A 20530-nucleotide genomic window follows, 5' to 3' on the forward strand; every position below is an offset into this window, starting at 1 on the left:
TATGTAATTGTTCATTCTGCATCCTCAAAGTAGAGATCTCAATATCTTTCATACTAAGTTCATGATGAAGGTTCATCATTTGAGCAAGTGTATCAATCTACATGTTTGAGATCCTTGTTATTTTAGTTCTCTTTTCTTCTAGTCCGTTTGCAAGATTTCTTTTGTCATCTTCCATCATGACTCTATCCTCAACTGCTCTTTTCTTTTGTTCAGTGATTTCACATAATATTATGGCCTATGATTCATGTTCCATCTTGAGAGATCTTATCTCATTTGCTTGAGCTTTGTTTTTCTCCATCAGTTCTGCTATATCTGCATCAAATTCTTTAGTGTTTCCACTGGAAAACACTTGTGTGGTATCAATTTCCTTGTAGTGTATGTCATTTTTAGCTATGGCTATCTCCTTTCTTCTTTTTAAAGATTTTCTTAATTCCACTCTAGCTTCCTCTACCTTTTGTAGAGTGAGATGCACATCTATCACCTAGTTTTCAATGATCTTTCCAAGTTTGAAAACTTCCATCCTTAGATCTTTTCCTCCAAGCTATTAGGCTTCTTTTTGAGAGAAATTGGGCTTTGATACCAATTGTTGAAATAAATTATTAGAAAGAATACTTCTGAGAGGGGGGGGGGGGGGGGGATGAATCAGAAGTACTAGCCTTTTTAACTGTTTCAAATCCTTAACAACATATTTTTGAAATGAACATGCATGCATATAAATATTAAGCAATCATAAGAAACCAATATGCATCACCACATAACACTTAAGATTTGGTAACCCAGAAAACCTCCAGAAATAAGAAAGTAAAATTGGAGTTGGGATGATACCCACAAAATCACTGCAGAAATAATGTTTAACCACTTCTGATGGTCTGCCTTGTTAAAGGCTTGCCTTGTAAAAGGCTTTACACTGTATCAATAGTGACCTCATTAAAGGATTTACAAACACTTTACATGAAGTGTCACCCTATTAAAGGATTTAGTCACCTAGTTAAAGGAGCTATAAAATAGCTGCTAAGCTAGCCTATCATCATAGGATTTTCTTTCTAAGACAATGGCTAAAGAGTATTAGGTATGATAAACCTAATGACTTACAATCCTTCAATTGCTGAATATAGGCACTTGATCTGCTCTCTCTGATCTTGGTCCTCTGTGATCTGATTCACTTCTCTTTGATATTAGACTTCCTTATACACCCTTTTTTTTTTTGCTCTGACTTTGTCTTCCTTATAAAGACATTCAAAGACTTAGGGTTAGGTATGGATCTCTGATCCAAATTTAATCTCTAATTTTTGCTTATTCCTTGCACATCTGTTATTGGTTGCATGCCTTCTCCATTTTTCGTATTGGCTACATGTAGACTGCGTAGGAAATATAAATGATTTGATTATCACTTAAATCTTTTGAGATTTGTCTTATGTCAGCTAGAAAAATGGTTTACATTTGAGTTTGTGAAATCTCAAACTCATATGTTGATTCTGAATTACTCAACACTTATTGCTTCCTGATGCTTGACACCTACTGTAACTTAGCTTCAATATATGCTCCTATCTTGCTCAGCATCCTTTAAGACTTGAAACCTGAATAATGCTTGGTACTTAGATCATGCTCGACACCTATACTTACTCAGCACCTTGTCTTCACTAGGCACCTGAAGACTGCTCGACACCTAAAGATCACTCGACACTTTTTGAATTTCCTGACTCGGCACATGCTATGGCTCAACATACACAGTGTACTTGGCTTCAATGTGAAAGGTGGTTAAGTGTGTTGGCACTCAAGTGTCAAAACCATTTTTAGACTAACACTTGAGCCTTCTCCAACATTCATTTTTTGAGATTCTATAGTGAAATATTCCAACCATTCTCTGACTTTTTTTTATTTGAACCTCTGTAGGGAGTGATCTTGAACCTTCTTCAACATTCATTATTTTAGATTCTATAGGGAGTGTTCTTAACCTTTCTCCCATATGCACTTCTTCTACTTCTGTTGAGCCTTCTTCAAAATTTCCTTCACATTGTTGATTGTCTGCAACAAGTTTATAAATAAATCAAATTAGATAAAAAATAAGATTGAAACATAATAAAATTTAAGACGATAAAAAAATTAATATATAAAATTACATACTTTGTTTAATTCAATGATAACATGCAACAATCTTCTGAAGATTTCTTTGTTCTGCTTCATCAGATCTCTTCCTTGCATATTTGATTTTCCTTTCTTTCTTGTTTCCCATTATAAAATCATAAAATTTTTTTTTTTACCCCTTGCCTCAAGATAAATTTTGCACAATAACTATATAAAAATGTCACCTAGTATGGCTTCACAAGTACATCTTCACATTATTTTAAAACTAACCTATCTATTGGTGATGTCAGCACTTTTTTGATGTTCGTGCAAACATAAACAATGTGATATGTTTGCATAAACATGCTAAATTGAACTTCTGGTGGCCGAAAAACTTAGCTGTGTATGTTTGCTACAAACACCATGTTCACAGTGAACATGTCAAATTACAAATTTTTGACACTCTTTTCTTTAAAAAAAAAGAAATTGGCTCTTTTGATACCCAAAATTGAAAATGATTGATCTCCTACTGTAAAATAAAAAATACCAATTTGTGCTACTCAGAGCAAGCTTTCTAATGACTATAATTCAATACATATTATATTCATTAAGACTTTCAAATATGAGTTTAACTCAATATAGGTTCATTACAGATTGAACATTCATTGACTTTGACACTTTGGAAAAATTAGTAAATTAGATCAATTTTTTTTGAAAAATATCTACGAAATAGGTTATTGAGATAGCTTTCTATTAAAAAATAAATAAATTAGATTTATGATAAATTGAGTTCAAGTTATCTGTGTCAAAACAAACATATGTGTGAATTACGATTGGTGTCACTTCAAAACTTCATAAACTATACAATATTCAACCAAATTGAGTCAAACCAAATGCATCCTCTAGATATTGATTTTATAAATCCAATGCCAAAAGAATTACTTCATTATCTTTTCTAGAAAAAAAATTATGTGTGTCAATTAGACTATCACTATTTAAAAATATTGAATTTTAACATGTACCACTTTTCGGAGGAGAAGAAAAAATTGACATAAATAATTTTTTTTTAAATTAAAAAATATGGTTACAAATTAGGAATAGAGTACTACAAATCACTAGTTTATGTCATCTTGAAATTATTCATAGTTTTAAAGATATAGTCACTTGAATGTGAGGTTTGTTTCAAAAATATTGATTTCAGTGTCAAAATTGGTCAAAAAGTGGAACCCATTATTGTGGGATCACCCAATACAACATACAATACAAAAAATAAAAACAATGATAACTAACCTTTTCATGGAGGTGCCATCAAATATTGGCAACAAACAAGATAAATTTGAGGTTGAGGGAGCCAAGCCCAATCATGTTTGTGGTTTTTTTTGCACTTTTACATATGTTGTCCATAGATTTGGGCATGAAAAATGGCCTAGTCCACAAACAAGAAAAATGAAAGTTTACTAGTAAAAATATGATCATATTTTATAAGTAAAAAATTGTGTTGTGTTTAGTTTGATGCTTTTTTAATATTATTTTATTTTCTTAGTAATGAACCAAGCCCAATTTCACATTTTATGAAAAATTCCTAGAATGCAATAGTGTTATGTGCACTTTTCACCTTTTTCTCTATGGTGTCCAATTTTTTTCACAACATCTTGGTGGACTCACCCATTTCTTCCCTTCATACATTTCACCCATTAGTCTAATTGCTCTCATTTTGTCTTTCAAAAATGGGTTCAACTTTTGCTTAATTCCTTCTAGCTGCTCATCATTCTCTATAACACAACATTTATGGATAGAAAGTTTTCTTAATTTCATCTCTTTTTCTACTATTCTAATCCTTAACTTATTCAGTCTCTCATACATTTCTTCAGGCAATGTTCTATGTAGAGTGATAAGGGGTGTTCTAAATTTGATCATATACTTAATAATTGGTTTTTTGAAGTTCCTTTTTTGTTTAGGATCATAGTTGTCATAAAATTTCTCTAACTTCTCTAGATTACTATCATTCATAATGATTTCATTCATCTTACCAATTTATGCCTTTGATTTTCTCTTCTTGCTACCACTACTTTTATTTGGTTGATCTTCCTTTGGTTTTTCTTGAAGCAATGAAAAATTTCCTCTCATTTTCTTGATTGGTGCTTCCTCTTTATCCTTCCTCTTTCCTTGGTAGAACAACACTATCTTGGGTCCAAGTGCTTCTTCTATATCTTTAACTCTCTTTGATCTCTTAGGTGTTTCTTCTTCTTTCTCCCACTTGATCTTTGCTTACAAAACAATTGCCTAAACAACTGGTGGTGTAGGTCTTGTGACTCTCCATGTAGGTGTTGCAGGTAGGTAAAATTACAAATTTGTGTCACCTATTAGGCTAACTTATTAGAGTGATTGAATTTGATTATTTCTATCTAAAAATCATTTTTTTTAAACATATGATCTAGATAAATTCATTCTAGCTAAGTTATATATGGTCTCAAAATTTTCCAATTGGAAATGTCTATTAAATGCATGTATTAAACTAGTTTGTATTCAAATTACTAAAGAAATAAAATTATTTCAGAAAAGTGGTGTTTCAATAAATCTTACTATATTTTATGATATTATTTTAATGACATATAAACACATTTTATAGAGCTTAGAGTCAAGAACATTCTCATGTAGAGTTTATAGTGTTTTAATTAGATACAGTATATTAGAATTTAAAAACTCCACAACTACGTATTTTAACACTCAAAGAGATGTTTATTTTGAGAAATAAAAAAATATTAAATAATATCAAAAAAATCTAAAAATTATATAACATTCTAGAGGAGAGAGTCCTCTTCTAGAATATATAAAAGTTCTCCTCATTAGAATAGATTTTTTTTGAAAAATTTGGTGGGAGATGAAAACTATCAATTTCAGGTGAGTTGAAATTTCAATTAATATAAAAGAGAAAATATAGGTCTACATCCAATTTTTATTTTTGATTGTTCTAGATATATATTTTATCTATAACATAGTCTAAGATCAAAGGGAAATAAGTTGATTTCCATATAGTTTTGTGGTGGGAACTAGACCCCTAATTTTTAGCATTTTTTAGCACCTAAAATATTATCTATAAAAATTAGGAAAATATATCAATTCATATTCCAAATAATTATTAAAAATTATAATCATAAAATTCATCCATTTCTACACATTTCATTAATTTACTTCATTTCCAAATTCAAAATAATAATACTGATGTTTTGTCATTGAAGGTGAATAGTTTTACTTTTGTTAGCATTTTTCTTTACAAAAGGGAGACACAGGTTTGTGCTTTTACCTAGGTGAAGATTGGACATGGTTAATATTCATGTCATCCTCTGATTGTGTCTAAATTTTGGCCAACGGTGCATCATCTTAGGTGTAGTAGACGTGCTAAGAGAAGCATCAATTGCCAACGATTTAACCATCATGATGTTTTCCTATCCACTAGTCTTCATATTTATAGTTTTCTACTCAAAAATTTCCAATTCTTGTTTCTCATCTTAGAATCCTTCAATATTTTTCTCCTTACATTACCAACCTTTGTCTTAGCTGATTTTCTTGTCAACTGCTACTAAACATCACTCATTTTCTCCTCATATATTCCCCATCTATCACTTTTCTAATCCAAATCAGATTGAAGAATATATTTTGTACATCCATTTATCACTTCTTTAGTAACCTTATAACCAAGTGGCTCAACATACATGAATCTAGGTTCTACTTCCTTAATGCATACTTCGTTAGTCTCAACCATTAAAAAAATTAATATATGTACTTTTCTACCATATATTTCTAAGAATCCTCATTTTATTCTTCATTTCTATATAGAATGGTTTAATTTCATTAAAGTAATTATGCCATTCATCTTCTCACTAGGAAATTTTTTGAACCAATTTATTATCAATTCAATGGTGCATTTTCCTGAATTCCATCTCAAAGTAGGTATATCTAGAAATCTCTTTACTAGATGAAAGAAAATGTATATGATCAAAGACTCAAATACAAAACTTGTATACTCGTCCTTCTTAATTCTTACAATGTTGGAAAGTAGTTATTTCTTCAAAATCTCACATAGGTTAACTTTCACTCTATCAAAACATATTTTGTGTGCAACATGGTCTCACCTCTCACTTAGGGGATTTTTTTTTCTTGTGCATCTCTTTCGACTCTAGTTTTGGCCAAGTTTTTGGTGTTTATCTGACCTTATTCTCTTCTCTTTCTCAAGAATATTCTCTCTTTTTGGCATCATTTCTTTCTCTTGAGGCTTTTCTCCTTTACTAATATCTCTTCTTTTTCTATCACTTTCTATTTCTTAGTGGTTTTCTCTTTATTTGCTAGCTTTTCTTGTCTATGGAGTTGTCTCTTTCTCTTGTGTATCTTGTCTTTCTAATGTGGATACCTTTTTTGGCATGACCTCTTTTGATGGTGTCACCTCCTTTACTAGTGTCTTGTCCTTTGATTCTTCACCTATCCTCCTCTCATTTTCCAAATTTTAAGAAGATTTCTCCTTTTCTTTTCTCTGGATTGATTTTTCCTTTTCTTTTCTCTGTATTGATTTTTCCTTTTCTTTCTTCTTTGATGTCATTTCCTTCTCTAGTTGGACTTGTATATTTGGTGTCTTCTACTTCATTGGTATATCCACTTTCTGAGGATTTTTCTCATCTAATGGACTTTGCTAAGTTTTAGTCCTTTTTGATATGAACTTAGATTAAATTATAGGTACAAATGAGGTATATCTTTTATCTATCCTTCTTCTTGATCTTTACTCGACCCTAATCCTCATTTTGATTTCACTCGACCCTAATCCTCATTTTGATTTCTTCTTCTTCTTTTCTTTTGGCATGACTTCTTTCCCTTTTGGTTCTATATATTGGGGGAGTTAGGATTTTGATTCTTCATCCTATTTCTTCTTGTTTAATTCCAATAGTTGTTCAGCGAGTGTGTTACATTTATTGAATGCATATTCAAATACTTATTTTTCTTCACCATTAGTCACTAGGACTACATTCTCCTTTATTGATAATTTTTATTTGTATGCATCTACCATTGTCATTTTTTTCTAAAGAAAGCTAGGGTTTGCAAATCAAAAAGATTAAATGGTTCTCAAATTTCTAAATTGATAAATGACTCATCATGAGTCTATTTATAGAATTTTTTTTATAACATTAGGATTAAAATAGTAAAAAATGTGCTTACCTACCTCTTAACATGTGTAATTTGTACTCATTACTCATTCGCAAATGATCATTTTCTTAATAGTTTCTAGTAATGTGATAGGTGCAACTTCTTTACCAATAAAACCAACACTTAATAATTTTTGTGTCAATAAATATGCCTTATGATTTAATATGGGGACTGATGCATGGTTTTCCTTTTTCATGTAACCCCCCTTTAAGCTAGAATTATCTTAACATGACTTAGATGTCTTAGCACTATCTAGTGATCTCATATCCTCTATAGACTAGACCTCCTCTGCTTCATCACTCTTCTTTCTCCATATTTTATTGAAGTCCTTCCTAACTTCCTCTCTCTATCTACTATCTTCTTCTTCCCTTTCCTATCAGGGAGCTATTTTTTAAACCTATTTCTTTTCATATAGGCTCTAACAAGATGTCCAAATTTGTGATAGTTGAGACATGTCATTTGTGCACCTCTCTAAGGTCTAGTATTTCTCCTTTGACCTTTCCTCATTTTGAAATATGTAACAAGATGACCATGGTTCCCAAAGGTTGAGTAGATTTGTGTAGAAAACATGTCCCTTCCATTGGAACTTACCAATTGCAAAGAACACTTGTTTGATTATGTCTTAGATCTACAATATTTTTCTTTGTTTCCATACTTGTTACAATGGTAAAAATACCCATAAATTTTTTTCTCATTGAAATGAGACTTGTAGTCATGTACAATGTGACCATACTAGTAATAATTGTGACAATACCCATCAAAAGTATTTGGAATTCTAAGTGTGGCATATTTGTGCGAGCATACATATGAATATGACCTGCCTTACCACAATAATAATGGTGATTTTTCCAAGTTTCATACCTCTTGGTGATGATCTCTTCTTCTTATTGTGATCCAAGTCTTTTTCTCTAGAAGACTCACACTTTTGAGTCTAATTGCCATTTGCATATCCTAGACAAGTTGTACTATTATTTATTATTTGGGCTTGCAACTATATGCTAAAAGAAGTGACCTGTTGGGAGTATGAATCAACAAAAAAACATTAGTTTAAATTACATATGCATCAAGTACTTATCAAAATAAAAGAACTAACTAATGTTTTCTTGAGTTTTGCAACTCACAGCAACCAACAAACCAAATCCTCAAGCAACCTCAAACAACTCAACAAAGGCACCCATGAGAGGCCTTGTTGGTGTGTTTAGATTGGCGAGATGTTTGGTGTGCTCTCCCAAACACAACTATGTGATTGAATCTCTTGAATGGTGAATGTAAAAATGTGAGTGATAAAACTATGAACCTATGCTATATGAAATGAAGAACACCTCAAATAATGGCTATGGAAGAAGCCATGTTTGGAGGCATTCAAGGATGGAGATGTGAAATGCAACAAAAGAAATTAAATTAATATGCAAGCTACACCAACATGCAAGTGAAATGGAGATGCAAATGCATAAGCAAACTAGATTAATAATGCAAATACAATCTAAAAAAACCAACTACCAAGAGTTAGTATGAAACCTAGAAATCACTATGAAAGCTCTACTATGAAAACTCAAAACTCAAACTAGCGTGATAACAATGCAATTATGGGAGATGAAAATGCTTGAGACAAGGGCTTGATTTATAGGCCTGAGGGAGACCCTGGGTGAGGTGGCATCTATGTGGCATCACATAGTGCCACAAGGAGACACATAAGTAAGCCATGAAAGTGGTCAAAATTTCAAAGTTTTCTCACACACGTGTGAGCAAACTTGGAGAGAAGAGTGGGGGACAAAGCTTGCAAGAGGGAGCAGTCTCACACATGTGTGAGCACACACTTAGGCTTAAGAAGGGTTTAGAAAGATGATTAAGGTAATTAAGTGGAATTAAATGGTGGATAGGCTTAGGAGGATGAAAGTGATAGGTGTAGACTAGGTTTTAGGCTAGGCTTAAGATTAAATTAAATAAGATTTAATTTAATCATAGGTTTAGAGGAATTAATGAGATGGAGGGATTTAAATAAATATAATTTATTTAAAAGGGGGATTATGGGGGATCATGTATTAAGGCTAGAGTTATTTAAATCAAATTTAAATACCTTAAGAAAATGAACCTATTTAATTAAATAAATTTAATTAAATAGGTAGAAGAATATGATAAATATATTTAATTAATTAATAATTAATTATAATATCAAGGGCAATATTAAATAAATTAATATAGTCTTTTGGGACGATTTTAAGCATCTACATTTTGTCCCTTTTTGATGTGATGTCAGGACAACATCATATCAAAGAGAAGAAAATATAGGTTTCCCCAGAGAAGGTAAGAGTCCTAAGAGTGATGACAGAGGAGGAGGGTGCCCCCTCGAGGAAATGGGGTGAAAAAGGAAATTTTTTGCCCCATTTTCTCAAAAATAGATACATGAAGGAAAAGGGAAGGAAAAAGGCTTACAAGAAGACCTTGCATGACTTGTTGGTAAACTTAGAATGAAGCAGGGTGAATTGGTTAATGATTAATCTAAATGCAACTTAACTATGTGAATGCATGAGATTCCATTGTATTCATATGGGAGAACACACCTTAGTTTGATATTGCAAGAGGAGTTATGCATCAAATGTTATAGTAGCATAGATGACAAGATTCCTTTGCGTGGACTAAACTCTGAACACAATAAATTTAGGTTTTGGAATCATGATGGAACAAATGACATATACACACTGGAGAGGTCTGGGCACACCCAAAGTCTTGTTAGAGATCTTGGTGGAAAGTGTGCTAACTCATTGCCCCTAGTGAGCAATGCATAACCATAACTCAAAAATTGTTAGAGATATGCTAAAGAATCATGAAAATAGATCACATTGCAAAATGGCATGTGTAATTAGGTTAAACCATTCAAATGATACCAAGATATTGAAGATTGAGGCACACATGGAGAGGCTATCACTGACACACAAAGATAAAATCACCAAAAGACCTTATGACCAAGTAGTCATTCAGTCCATAGCTCTTACCATGAAACTGATTCAGATAGTGAAATTTGTTAAGCTTGTGTAGGAAGGATTCATCTTATAAGGCAAAAAATGATTGTTTGATTGAATTGTATTGAAATGTTTGTGATTGTTCATTGGAAATAGTGTGAAAGGAACAATGTTCTTTAATCATTTAGTCTCAATGTGAATTTGTATATGGTTGTTTGCAATCACTATTTGATAAGCTCAATTTGATGGGTTGAAGCTCAATGTCATGAGATAAATAGAAGAATTTGGATAAGATATGATAAGATGATAGATGAATTTGATTAAAATGGAAGGGGAATGTGAGAGAGAAAGTGATAAAGGTTTGATAGAGGAAAGTGTGTTTAATGGAAGACTAGGACTTTGATCAAGGTATATGTAAATAGATGGAAAAAATGAAGGAATTGATGATGGAAATTGATTTGTATGAAAGGATGAGAAGAAGGGAATATGATTAGATTAGAGGAGAAATGAATTGATTGAAGTGAGTGGAAGACTTAGATTGAATGTGATATGAACAAATGTGGGATAGAATGGATTGGGACCAATGACAAGGGAGAGCCAAGGCATGGTAAATGGATAAAAAGAAACATGAGTCGGTGGATGAAAGGAATGGTGAAAGGCTATGAGGGGAAAAATGATATGGTATCAAAAAATGTGGAGCCAAGAACCATGTTTCGAAGGAGTTCAAATGCCCCATACCAAGGATAGGAAAATGGAGGGAAATATGGTGGGAAAGGATGCATCAAAATGGAAAGATGGTATGAAGCCTAGCGTATGGAGAAAGAGAAGGCATGTGCTCTACCAAAGCATGTATGAACATTTTGTGGTTGTGCCTCCAATAGTGATCATAAGCATGGGTATGAGAGTGGAATGAAAAAGGGATATGGGAGGAAGGGTATGAAAAAGGGATAATGATATGAAGGATATGGATGAAATGGAAGGGATAACCAAGACCAAGGATAAATACAAGGGGGATGAAAGTATGTAGGAGTATGGATGGAAAATGGATGGACATGACAAGGACTATGAGATGCAAGATATGGATAGCATGGCAAGATCAAAGATATGAAAGGATTATGGAAGTATGTAGGAAAATGTATGGATAATGTGCAAGAGATATGGAAAGTGAGCATATGGATGGATGGATAGAAAGTGATAGTCAAGATCAAAGATGGAAATGGATGATGAATGGTAGATGTGAATATAGAAGATATGTAAGGAAGAGTGGTATGGATTGAGCTTACCTTCAGTGTAGAGTGCAAGTGGAAGAGGAAAAGTGAATGGATGGATAAGTGGAATTGGAAGACATGATAGGAAAATGAAGGGAAGACTCAAGCATCAAGATATATGGATGGGATCCCTTGATATATTTTTTTTCTTTGTTATTTTCAAGGAATTTTTACTATTTTCTCATAGATGTTGGTAGGCTAGTAAATGGAGGACAATGACTTATGAAAAGTTTTGGATTAAGGGAGTGGAGTGGGTGGGAGGAAGACATGGTTGATGGATGTTAGGTTGGAAGACTTATGAATGAGTGGATGAAGGAGGTCTAGAAAGATTGTTATTGGCACACACCTTGAAGGGTGATGGAAAAGAGGAAATTGTGGAGGATATGTACGATAAAGTGAGGATTTTGGGATATAGGGACCCAAAATGGGTGAAGGAGACGATGGATGTTAGATGGTGGATTTGGGTATATAAGGACCCAATATGGATTTGGAAAATGGAAGCTGGGGTGATTTATGCATGAGGGAAGCCTTTGGAGTAGCAAAATTGGATGTCATTTGGAATATTTCTTTGAGATTTAGTGCTACATTAAGTAGATTTGGGATCCACAAAATTATTGCATTTTAAATTTTTAGCCTTTGTGGCCTTTAGTTCTGTGTTGGATCATATTTTTCTTTTCTTGGACATGTATTTTAGAGGGGACATGTTGATCCTTGGGCTTTTGTGGATATTTGGCTTTATTCACTTTTTCTTTGGCATCCAATTTGCTTCCATTGGCTATGGTAGGGGTGCATGAAGATAAATGGGGTGGAGAGCTTATCCAGATGGTGAATGTTGTAAGGAATTCAAGGATGTGTGCCTTTGTTGATCTTGATTAGAAGCATGAGGGCATAAAGTGGAAAACATGGATATGGTGGATGGATGTATGTAAGGACCCAATATGGAAGGAAGGGATGAAGGATTTGGCTGTAGAACATAGGGACCTAGAATGGATGGAGATGAGGAAGGAATGAGAATATGGATATAGGGACCCAAAATGGACTTGGAATATGAAGGATGGGAACATTTGGGTTTGGAAGGAGTAGCTTTGGATTTGGAAGAAGTGGAAGGCATACCAACAACTTGAGACATTATTTCTTCAATGGGATGCTTATTATTTTCAACACAAGATGCGAGTCTAGGTATATGGGGTTCATGAGTGGATTGGATAGGTGTGATAAGATCATGTGGAGGATTAGGATCACAAGAGGGATTATGAGGGATAATAGGATCTTGAGATGGAGTGGGATCATGAAAGGTGGATGAAGGTGTGCTTTGATCTTGACTTAAAAGAGGATCATGTAGTGGAATGAGTGGATCATGAGATGGACTATAATCATATATTGGAGTGGAGGGAATGGAACCATGAGATGAAGTGGTTTGATCTTGACATGGAGGAACATTAGTGGATGGAGTGGAAGGAAAATTTTCATGAAGGGGAGGATCTATGGATGCTAACTCTTGAGATGGAGTGGAATTAGTAAGGTGTGTGGTACATGAAATGTCTTGATCTTGATTAGGAGGGGGATCATGAGATGGACTAGGAGGGATAAATGGATCTTGAAGGATAAGGGAAAAATGAGATGGAGAAATGCTTGGATCTAGAGGAGAAGAGGAATCTATGATGCCATGCTTTAGAGGAAGATCTTAAGATGGAATTGGGGGTATAACTTTGGGTGATTGGATTACTTTATTTTGAATTTGGCACTTAGCCAAGAAATTGCGTGACAAAATCCCATTACGAGGTAGGGAGGATGTTTTTGGAGGATTAAGATTGTGTGAAGGTGGAACTATGGGTAGGGGATTGGGATGATGGTTTTTGACATTAGGCTCAAAGTATGGGGAATTGCATGGAGGATTTGGGTTGGATGGGAGATGAGGACTATGGTCTTCAAAACATGGGGGAGGAGGACGCATGGCATGGAAGGTAGATTTTTGCTTTTGATTTGATAGGCTCAAAATAAAAAAAAATAGTTCCTCAATTTCTTTGGCAAGGGTGTTTCTATTTGAGGCATTGTGTGGGCTATGAATGGAATGATATGTGGTTGAAGGATAATGAGGTGGATTTCCCTTGTCAAAGGTAGAAGAATAATGAACATGAGATGGATTAGAATTGGATATGAAGTTTTGAGGATGGATTTGATATGTAGGTTGAAAGGGAGGTATAACTCCATATTTTTGTTGAAGACCTTCAACCATGTGACTAAGCCAATTCTTATCTATAGAACTTAGACAAAGAGTGATGAAAGATTTGATGATGAATGGAATATGAACTTGGGACTAGTAGCAATGTTGGACTTTGTGTTGACTGGATTTGACTTGATATTGATTGGAATTGATTTGACTTGATTTGATATTGATTGGATTTGATTAGATTTGATATGATTTGATATTGGATGAAGGTTTGATATAGCTTTGATAAAAACCTTATGATATTGCAAACAAGTGAATGTGGGATTTGAATTAAAGTCCAATGTTTATGACAATGCTCCTATGTCCAAAGTAGAAGATGTGATGCAAAGTTGAATTAGAAGAAGACGTGAATGGAATTAGACAGATTGATTATGGATGAAGATGTAAATGGATTGAATCAAGAATTGATTAGAAATGACTGAATTTGACAAGGAATTGGATTAAGAATCATGAGTATCAAGCATTGGATGAGGGAATTGGATCTTGATGTAGATTATGCACCATGACTAGGATGAAGATTATGAATTAGATTGAATGATTTGGAAGACAAGGAAATGATTTGGACGAATAGAGATGATTAAGATGTCAAGGAATGGTTTGAATGATGAAGACAAGAGATGTATGGGGGTGATGAATTTGATGGATGGAAGAAGTGATGTGGAATTGATGTGGACAACTTGACTAAGAGGACTTGAACCAAGACTTGTTTTTGTTGTTTTTGAGATTTTTTGATTTTTTTTGATTTTTGAAAATTTATGATTTTTTTTCTGGATTTTTATGTTTTATAATGTTTTTGGTTTTTTCAAATTTGGAATGCAAAATCAAACAATGAAATATGTACAAGGCAAGTGTAGCTAGTGTGTCCCCTTCAATGGGAGAGGGTTTCAAACACTCAAGAATGTCAAACACACCAAAAATCCTATAAGGTCTTGACTAGGATGTACAAGGATCAACTAGAAGGTGTCCTGCATATACACAAGGTACATGAGGCCCAAATCTGTAGATGAAAGAAAATAATGCCACACAGTTAGGGGGAGATGGTAACCCAAATATCCTCCTTCACTGCCCAAAGATATAAAGTTCTTTGGGGCTTAGCCAAGAGTGACAAGATTTTACTTCCAAGAGAGGTGTCTTTTGATTCATCTTCCAATTTTTATACTCCGTCAGAACACTAGAGTTGAGGTCATCCCAAGGGGTGATGAAATCCCCAAGAAAGCCTCCTAAAAAGATAAAAATAAGACCACTTATTTCTTGTGCACCCAAGATCACCTGAGGGCACGAGGGGAGAGAAAACATAAGTGGCATTTGGGTTTAAAAGACATGCATTTTTTCCCAATGAAGCTTTAAATTTTGTAATATACTTGAAGACACATGTGTTTAAAGCATACAATATTCTTTCCAACTTGAAATTGTCATCAACATAAATAAAAGTGTAGATTTGTCAACAAAAAAGTAAATCGAGCGTGTGCATAAACAAAATGTTGAAAATGAAATCAATTTCCTTTAAGGCATTCAAGATTGTGTGAGTTCATTTTAAGCACCAACTCCAAATGTTTGCTAGCCTAAGCATTCATGTCAATTTCCTTAAGGCATTCAAGAGTGGGTGAGTTCATTTAAGCACCAGGCCCAAATGTTTGCTATCCTAAGCATACATGTCAATTTTCTTAAGGCATTCAAGGTTGTGTTTTAACAACATTCATCCAAATGAAAGATCTTGTTCAATTTTGATTATGCATTCAAGATTGGATTTGCTTGTTTTATGTTTAGCCATTCAAGAGTGTGTTTGATTTGCAACATTCATTCAAAAATAAATGATTACGCATTCAAGTTTATTTCTAAAAGCAATAAAACATTAAGAAAAATCTACAAGAAAACATGGTTAGGTGTTTCTAAAATGCTTCAATCTGTAAAAAGAAACAACTTGATTAGCCTCATAAGAAAAACTCCAAAATGAAGGCCTTACTATGGAAAAATTTATTTTAACTTTTTTTCTTATTTTTTCTATACGTAAATAAGCTTAGGATGACCCCAATCCTACGGAACCATCAAAAGTCAAAATTTGATTTATATTATTTTATTTAATAATAAATCGCAGACAACAAAATACAGGCAAAGATGATAGAAAGATGTAGATGATAGAATAACATAGATGAAAAAACTAAAACTCACTGGAAAATTGCAGTTGACAAAACTAAAACTTGTCAAAAAATCACAGACACCAAAACTAAAACTTGCCAGAAAATCATGGACACCAAAACAGTGAGTTGCCAGAAAAATGTAGATGATAGTATACAGTGTGGACGACAATTCAGAGACAGAGATGCTAGTTTATAAACAAGTCTGATTTTTGGCTACCCACAACGTAGATGATAGAACAAGGTAGCACAGATAGAATGTCAGAGACGATAATTTGGTAGGCAAAAATGCTAAAAATCAAGTTTAATGCCAAAAAAGGTGGGGTCAAAACATGCAAGGTGGATATGCTAATCTGCATAGATGCTAATTTTCACAGATGTTGGTTTGTGGAGAAGACAAAATGCAAACAATAGTGTAAGATTTTTTGTGATGGACTGCAAATTCTTGATGAATTTTTGAGATGAAAACAGGGATGTGGGTCCCACCGAGCATGCCAAAATGTATGCTAGAAGAAGTGACCTATTGAGAATATGAATCAACAAACAAACATTAGTTTAAATCACATATGCATCAAGTACTTATCAAAATAAAATAACTAACTAATGTTTGCTTGATTTTTGCAACTCACAACAACCAACAAACCAAATCCTCAAGCAACCTCAAACAACTCAACAAAGGCACCCATGAGAGGCCTTGTTGGTGTGTTTAGATTGGTGGGATGTTTGGTGTGCTCTTCCAAACACAACTATGTGACTGAATCTCTTGAATGGTGAATGTGCAAATGTGAGTGATAAAACTATGAACCTATGCTATATGAAATGAAGAACACCTCAAACAATGGCTATGGAAGAAACCATGTTTGGAGGAATTCAAGGATGGAGATGTGAAATGCAACAAAAGAAATTAAATTAATATGCAAGCTACACCAACATGCAAGTGAAATGGAGATGCAAATGCATAAGCAAACTAGACTAATAATGCAAGTGCAATCTAAAAAAACTAGCTTCTAAGAGTTAGTATGCAATCTAGAAATCACTATGAAAGCTCTACTATGAAAACTCGAAACTCAAACTAGCATGATAACAATGCAATTATAGGAGATGAAAATGCTTGAGACAAGGGCTTTATTTATAGGCCTGAGGGAGACCTTGGGTGAGGTGGCATCACATAGTGCCACAAGGAGACACATAAGCAAGCCATGCAAGTGGTCAACATTTCAAAGTTTGCTCACACATGTATGAGCAAAGTTGGAGAGAAGAGTGGCGGACAAAGCCTGCAAGAGGGAGTGGTCTCACACATGTGTGAGCACACACTTAGGCCTAAGAAGGGTTTAGTAAGATGATTAAGGTAATTAAGTGGAATTAAATGGTGGATAGGCTTAGGAGGATGAAAGTGATAGGTATAGACTAAGTTTTAGGCTAGGCTTAAGATTAAATTAAATTAGATTTAATTTAATCATAGGTTTAGAGGAATTAATGAGATGGAGGGATTTAAATAAATAGAATTTATTTAAAATAGAGATTATGGAGGATCATGTATTAAATAAATTTAACACATGAAGGATAGAATTATTTAAATTAAATTTCAATACCTTAGGAAAATGAACCTATTTAATTAAATAAATTTAATTAAATAGGTAGAAGAATATGACAAATATAATTAATTAATAAATAATTAATTATAATGTTAAGGGCAATATTAAATAAATTAATATAGTCTTTTGGGATGATTTTAAGCATCTACAGTAACTTCCACCCATATTTTAAGTACTTCCATTCAATATCTTTAGTTTTTCATTTCTTTCATTTGAAGTCTTCTACTCATTAGTTAGCTAGTGTACTTGTTCTCCCAAATGCATGTTTTCTTCAATTAGTAGTACTATTTTTTCCTTGTGATTATCTCATGCAATATATTGTTCTCCTATCTTATATGGTAGTTATTTTCTTTCATTTGCACCATTTGTGCATATTCTGTCTATATAACTCAACTATTTTTATAGCTTCTAGGGCTCTTTTCAGTACTTCTTGTTCGATATAATTGTTCAGTTGTGTGTTGTCTTTGATGTTACACAAATGTCATATTAGTTATCAGATAGAGTCTACCAAGCTCAAATGGTAAGCAAAGTGAATTACAGAGCCTACCAAGCATTTTTGAAAGTTACACTATGGAGATAGTTCCTACCGAGCTCACTCGGGTGCAAAAGGATTTTATGGTAGAAGTCAGTTTCTATCGAGCTCACAAGGTTAGCAAAGGAAAGTTAGTTCTTATTGAGTTCACTTGGTCTCCAAAGGATTTTGCATAATTCGCAGTGTTTACCAAGCTTCACTTGGTTAACACTAGAATTCATTTTTGGAGTAGTGTTTATCGAGCAGGGTCGTCCAATGAAGGATTTCACCATTTTGGGAAATAAAGTTTATTTGTTTCATGTAATGTTTGTAGCTGACTGATGTATTATTTATTGGTAAATGTAACTTATAATTGAGCCGACTTGACAATTTGTAATGTATAAATAAAAGGTCAAGTTGTGGTTTCTAATTGTAATGAGCGAGTATGAAAGTGAGATAATTGTGTGAAGAGGAAGGTGTGAGAAAATTTTGAAGAACGATCAAATATCCTTGAAGAGCAATAGAATTGTATCAGATCAGTGAGGATCTATTGAAGCAAAATAGAGATCTATAACAACAAATTTCAATTGCATCTCATTCAAGTCACTTCATTATTACTTTTTCATCATTGTAGTAGTGATTTGTAAATCTCTTAACAAAGTTGATCTTATAGCCATTTTGTAAATCCTCTAACAAGGTGGACAGTTCTACTAAATTGTTCTAAAGTCCTCTAGCAAGGTCACTCCTAGTAGGGTGATTAAATCCTCTAACCAAGTCACACATAATAGTGTGTTTTGTAACCTTTAATAGTGTTGGCTCCTAATAGGGCTCCCTTCAGAAGAGTGAAAATTGGTAGCTAGTTACTTGGTGGTTTTTTCCATATTGGGTTTCCACATTAAATTTGGTGTCTCTTGTGTTCATGTTATTCCTTTTTGCATGCATGTTAATGATTGTGAATGCTTAAAGATCAGTAATAAGTTAATAGACAATTCATCTACCGAGTTACAACATTTTTTTGTGTGGTTACCAAGTGACAATAGCAACTAGTTATTAATGATATCTAAGAGATCTATGGATTTGTTTTTGTGGTAACTGATTCACCCCCCCCTCAGTTACTCCATATATATTTCCAACACTTCCTTCTCTTCATATTTCACTAAAATGGTAGCACCTCTCTCATCTAATTCATCAACCACTCTTATTGTCTCTTTTTCTTGTTCATTTTCAACAAGGAAATGCTTTTGGTCAGCTTCTCATTTTCATCCATGAGATCTATTATGTTCTCTTTAGTTTTATTTGGCTAACTCTAATTTTCTATATGATCCATAAGCTCTTGAATTTAACCTTGTTTATATACACTATAATTTATTTATCATGTTCAATGTAGTCCTCAGTTTATCCTTTAGGGCCTCAATAGTAGTGAGAGCTTTGTCTAGATGATTTTAAAGCTAGAATGCCTCCATTAGATCTTCCCCAAAGTTTTTAAGATCATTTTTCTTAGATCCTACAATTTAATAACATTCTTCCACAAATCAATACTAAGATAGGGGGGTGGGTATTAGTTGATCCTTAAAATCAGTTATCACTAAAACTATTTGAAATAACTTGCATCTAGTTTCTTAAATAGAAAGGTAATGATAAATTTAACAAAGTAAAACCATGAAAGATCACCCATGAAAACATGCATCAATAACACAATGATTTTTGTATGTGGAACCCTTAGTGTGAGGATAAAAAACTATGATGGGAGTAATATACCCACTAGCCTTTTGCTATAAATAAAAGGTTGTCCTATTAAGAGTTACAATTATTCCTTCTTAGAACTCATCCAACAAGAATGAAAGTAACCTATTAAGATTAAAATCATCTTATTAAAGACTACCTTTCTAGAGGATTTAAAATAGTGCTTCTTGGACATATCTTGTTAAAGGATTTAAAAATCCTTAGATACAAGCATTCCTAGTTAAGGTTAACAAATAGTTGAAATGATTAGAAAGCATAACTAAATGGATGATCTAGAAATGGTACAACTTATCTTTTAGATTCATTGTTCAAAACCTAAAGGTCCTCTAACCTCTTTCTTTTTCTTTTCCTTATTCTGTTATTGGCCTTAAATCACCTTTCACATTTATATGTTTGTTAGTTGTCCAATGAGTTGCCATGTTTAAAACTCTTCAATTAAATTTTTGCTCACCCAGCTCTTGAAGTTTTTCTTTCATTGCCTTCTATTTTTTCCATCTCTCGAAGTGTTATCCAAAGTCCCTAACACTCCATGTCACGGTTTCTTCTTTTGAACCACTTGAACCACTTTGAACTCTGGTTCAAAGCACGTCAAAGTAGTTCAACCAAAGGTTTTTGTGCTAATGATTATTTTGTAGGAAACGTGTGTCAAATTTGTGAGGTGTTCTTTTGAATTACTTTGAACCACTTTGAACCTTGGTTCAAAGTAGTTCAAATTCATTCAATGATGGAAGTTTCTTGGTGAAGATGGGTTACAATGTACAACATGCCGTCATTTTGCAAGGCATTGATTGCTATGTCAGAGGGTAATAATTTAAAGGACATTTTTATTCC

Source organism: Cupressus sempervirens, chromosome 11 (genome assembly GCF_028749045.1).
Source record: "Cupressus sempervirens isolate cs-2001-9-10 chromosome 11, ASM2874904v1, whole genome shotgun sequence".
Lineage (NCBI taxonomy): Eukaryota > Viridiplantae > Streptophyta > Pinopsida > Cupressales > Cupressaceae > Cupressus > Cupressus sempervirens.